We start from the raw sequence: 5,184 nt of genomic DNA on the forward strand, positions 1-5,184 counted from the left end.
CCTCCCACACGCTTCCAGCTAGTTCATCCCCAGGATCCCACTTACGCCTTCCTTACCTGCCTGCGCCGCTTCCCAGGTCTCTCCTGTTCATCCAGGCCTTCCACCTGCTGGGGTCTGGGACCGAGATCCCCCACTTGGGCATCTCTCCTGTGACACAGGTCACTCTGCCTTCTCTGCGTTCCCAAAATCTCTCCTCTCCTCCAGCAGACGTGGGGCTCTTCCACCTCTTGCTGTAGGGTTTCGCCACACAAATTCCCTTATTTCTCTTGAGGAACTGGGATTCCCGTGTCTTGTAGGGAGAGCGAGAAGAGCCAGCTTTACAGGTATGGACGTCCTAGAGGTTAGTCCCCTGGGAAAGATAACCGTCTTTCCCTGCTCCTCTCTGGCATACACGAGGGTGAAGCTGGCAAAAGGAAAACTTTATCCGCTGGGTTTTTCCTACCCAGCTCTGGAGCTGAGCTGCGAGATGTCCCCTATTCCGGACGTGGGTGCCATGCAGGTGCCAGCCCCAGCTCCAGGCAGGGAAGAGGGAGCCGGGGGGGGGTGTCCCTGGCCCCATGTGGGGAGGAGGGGTGTGGAGCAGAGCAGCACGATGTGGGGCTCCGCTCCGCACCCCTCCGACCCCGCTGGGCTCCCGCGGGCTGCGCTGCGCTGCGCTCCCCTGCGCGGGGCTGCAGCACCCTCGTGTGGCTGCGAGCACCCGCTGCGGGGGGGCCCCGCTCCCCCCGTCCCCACAGCCACCCTCTGCCGTGGTGCCACGGAGACCCTCGCCCACGGAGACCGGCTGGCCAGGGAGCTGTGGGGAGGCCCCGGGGGTGGGCTTGAGGTATTTGGGGAGGGATGGATGGATGGGTGCTGGGTGCCAGTCCTTGGGGAGTGGGTTGCGGAGGAGGTTCGTGTCTGCTTCTGTGCCCATCAGCCTCTCCGGAGCAGGCAGACACGATGCTGTGCCGCACTCCCGGCCATGCTGCGCGTCTGCATGCGATAACTCTTCCTTGGCTTTGTAACACCCACTACAAAGGGAACCTTTGCTTCCTCCCTCCTCCCCAAATTGTTACAGAGCGTTACACCCCCAGCAGATAACTACCATCCAGCTTCTCGAAAGCTTCTCTGCTGCCTTAGGTTGCTTCCTTCTGGGGTTTGCAAAGAAGCAGCCGCGAGCAAAATAGCAGCTGCGGGGAGGAGATGCTCCTTCCAAATGGCGTGCAGAGTTTGGGGTGACCATCGCATCCCCCAGGACAGGAGGGGCTCAGCTGCTGTGAGATGACATGTTGCTGTCACCTGTACATATGTTTCTGTAACTCGTAGGTGGTGTCAGCAGGACTTGGAGGGTCTCCGGACCTTCCAGTTGCCACCAGAGGGAGAAGGGCTCAGCACAAGGGGAGCGGGAAAGGAGGATGCGGTAACCGCTAGATGTCTGTGTAAGTCATTCTGGATGGGGATAACCAGGCTGGCATCCATGCGAGCTGGAAAATGTGAGCTCTGTTTTGTCTCGCTGCCGTGGCAGCCGATGCCGATGACAATCAAAATTGTTCTCATTAAAATTTTGCAGGGGTGAACTTCGAGTTTTCATCAGTCAGAAAGCCATGCAAAAGTGTCAGGCTGTGGGGTCAGAAACAAGGAAAGGGGGTACAAAGAGGTCCTCCCATCAGCTGAGACTTGCCCTTTAGGAGCCAGCTGGTTGAAAACCAACTGCTTCAAGGAAGGAAACACAATTTGCACATAACGTTCTTGCAACCTTCCCCCCCTACCTGAAGTTGTGGTGTATGGAGGGAGACCAGCTCTCCTGCAGAAATCAGTTCTGGTGTTGGATGTGTCTGTGACAGACTGCTTCCCAGGAGGAAAAATCCCCCTGTGCTGGAAGAGGAAGAGAGGTAGCACAACGCCTTTGAGCTCCTCTTCATTGGCAGCATTCCCCCTGGCACATCCCTCCCCTGTGGAGTACAGACCCTGCCAGGTGAGCTGCAGCTCTCCATGCTTGTCTGTCTCCTGGTTTGCAGACCCCTCAGAAGGAGTCCATCAGCTCCTGGGAGCTGGCAGACAATGGGTTGAGACCTTCTGCTCTAGCGGGAGCTGAACTGAAGCTGGGACAGTTCAGGCAGGAAATAAGTGACATATTTCCAGCAGTTAACAGTAATGAGTCACTGGAAGAATCTGCCCTGGGATCTCTTCACTTCCAAGGGTCTTTTGACTTAGGGCTGGATGCCCTCCAAAGGGATACTCTGCATTGGCCACATGCTGAGGACATGAGGATGCTGCTTGGGTGATATTCTCTGCCTGAGGCTAGGCAGGAGGTTGGACAAATGACCTTAATGATCTGCAAGTCATTTATTGAAAGAACAAATAAGTGGTTACAAAGCAGCAGTGAAGCAGTACGATAGGGATGGTTAAGTGGCTGGTGTGCAGGACCGTTGCTGCTGGAGTGGGCTCTGTGGGCTGCACATCCCACAGATCAGATCTGTAAATAGTGTGTGGGGTGCCCTGAGTCCCAACGGCCAGTCATGGTTCTGGGCACCAGCACGGCTCCAGGTGCTGAGATAAGATCTCTGTGTCTGTCTGTGGAGTTGCCCACTGCCCTGGGATGGCACAAGGAGCTCTGTGGCTGCACTGTGGAGGATTCATGCTCCTTTCAAGCCTTTCATTGTGTGGCCACCCCGTGGTTTTCCTCTCCTAGAGCTGAAAACAGGGTGGGAAGACATGAAAGCTCAGGCAGTTAGTGGGCTTGGGGTCAGGTCCAACACAGGGACTTGCTCCCCTTCTACTGGGTGCTGCACTGAAGAGGTGGGATGAAACGGGATGAGCCTTGTTTCCCTCTGGGGAAAGCTGGGATGTGTTGCCATAGGGGTCCTGCCTCAACCTTGCAGTCCCATGGGGTCCGTGTGTCACAAAGGCCGCTGGTGATGGGGGACACAGGGGTTGCTTTTGGGAGGGAGCTGATCCTGTGGGCTCTCATGGAGCTGAGCTCCTCCAGGTTTGTGGGAGAGAGCTGCGGTTCCCCTGGCTGTGTAGGGGGGATCGGGGATGGCTTGGGGAGGAGGAGGTGATGCAGGCATCCTGTAAGCAATACCATGGGAGCTGGCTTGAGAGGAGTCTGCCGGAATTCAGCAGATTAAGGCAGGTAAAAGAAACAAGGCAAACCCAGGGTGTCCCTTCTCCACCCAGCTCTTCCCACTCCTGGAAATCAGCAGGGCAGCAGTTTTCTGCACAGGCAGTTGAATCGCTGCCATGTTGCACTGACAGAGACCCACCCACCATTAACTTTCTAACGCTCTCTGAATACGCTTTATACCTTTGATCTCCGCAATATCTTGGGGCAATGGATTTCAGGCCTTAGTTGTGCTGTGGGTTTCTACGACTGCCATGAGGACACTTTCTGCCTTGTTTTCTAATCCTTTCCTAGCAACTCCTGCCACTTGACTTGATTTCAGTCTGTGTGCACGCTGGGCACTTTCCCCTGGGCACATCTTCACACCTCTCAGCATTGCATTACCTCTGCTGCTTTATAGCTCAGCACCATGAGCTCCTGAAGCTCTTTTTGGCTTTGGCTGCCCCAGACTATTTGGCTATTGCCTTTGCCTGACCACCACTTCTGCCTGCTTTTGGGTGCTCTGTGCCTACTCTGCACCTGTGGGCTTTTGCTCCTGGGAAGCACTCAGCAATCTAAGAGCTGATGGTTTATTCCTACTCTTTTGGTTCCTATCTTTTAGCTAGTTGCCTGTGCAGAATCTGACCCTTCTCCTTGCTGCCTCTTAGCTCAATTTCTGTAGACCTGGAGGAGAAACCCCACAGGGAGCCAGGTGCTGCTTTGGTCCCTGTGTGTGTGCTCCCCAGCTCCCGTGCAGTGGGCTGGTCAGGGGTTCTTCCCAGGAGCCATCCTGCTCACAGTATCCTGCACCAATCCCATCTCCTTGCAAATCTGCTCAACCGCGAGGCTCTGCCGAGCCCCCAGCGAGGCTGGGCTGCCCTTCAGGTCCCATGTCTTCTCACCCCCTCAGCCTGGCTCTCTGCCCGTGTGCCCCATCAGTGCCCAGCCTGCAGCTCACCATGTTAATGCCCTCCCTGGTGCACAGGATGGAGCCTGGAAGAGCTGGATTTGGTGCTGATTTGGGCTCCCAGTGCTTGTGCTGCCCAGCCCTTACTGAGTCTGTGCACTTGACAGAGCAGCATCTGTCCGAGTGCCTGGATATGCCTGCAGTGATGGTGTAGGAGACAATCTCCTTATTTCTTCACTGCCTCCAATTCTCCGAGCAGGTCCAGACCTCCACATTGCCTGTTTCCGGCTCCCAGGGCTGTGCGATAACTTTCTGGTGGTCTCTGCTGGGACCATTGATGAACGCGTGTCCCAGGAGGATGGGATATCTGTAACAGATGCTCATGCCTGATGTCTGTGGAGCATCAATTAGTGTTTACAGGTTTCCACCCCCTTTTACAATGCTGGATTTGACCTGATAACCTAGCAGCAAGGAGCTCTGCTGCCTGCTCCTGGCCACATCCCATCTCAGCCCATTCTGTTGTTGCTGGGGGGGAAATGTGGGTGCTGCTCCCAAGGCTGTGGGTGTGAACTGGGGCTAGTGTTAACATGAGATGCTGCTTCATGGGGAATTGTGAGCTGCCCAGGGCAGACCCTGTAAGATCTGCCACTCCCAGTGGGATTTTGAAGGGGAAAAGCAAATTGAGCCTTCTTCCCTCATACCCCTTCCTCAATAGCCCACACTCATTATTCTGGAATGAAATAAGATGGATCTGGCAAGGCCCGGCAATTAGCTGTTATGCAGTGACCTTTGTTAGGGTGTTTTCTGTGCCCCTCGAGTTTTCACCATCTCCAGGCTTTGGCTCGAGGCTCCCCAAGCCAGAGGGAAGCCCAGCAGTTCTGCTGCAGCACTGTGGTCCCTCTGCCCCATCCCAGCTCCACGGGGCCTCAACATGCTTCCCCCATTACTCCTGCCCCTCTCCCGGGGCATGTGGACCACTTGCTGTTTGGGAGCCTGGGATGAAATCCAGGTCTCGGGGAGAAGCTGTGAGATGCCACCATCACGCAAGGTGAAGGTGGCCGGATTGTGGCTCTTGTCCCCTTGCCCAGGGCAGTCGGTCCCCTGTCTGTGCTGCTTGTCCAAGGCAGATGGGGAAACAGCAGTGGCCAGCGAGGAAAAAGCCACGTCCCCGTCACGTGTGTGGACACATCTC

This window comes from Harpia harpyja, chromosome 19 (assembly GCF_026419915.1).
Source record: "Harpia harpyja isolate bHarHar1 chromosome 19, bHarHar1 primary haplotype, whole genome shotgun sequence".
Classification (NCBI taxonomy): Eukaryota; Metazoa; Chordata; class Aves; order Accipitriformes; family Accipitridae; genus Harpia; species Harpia harpyja.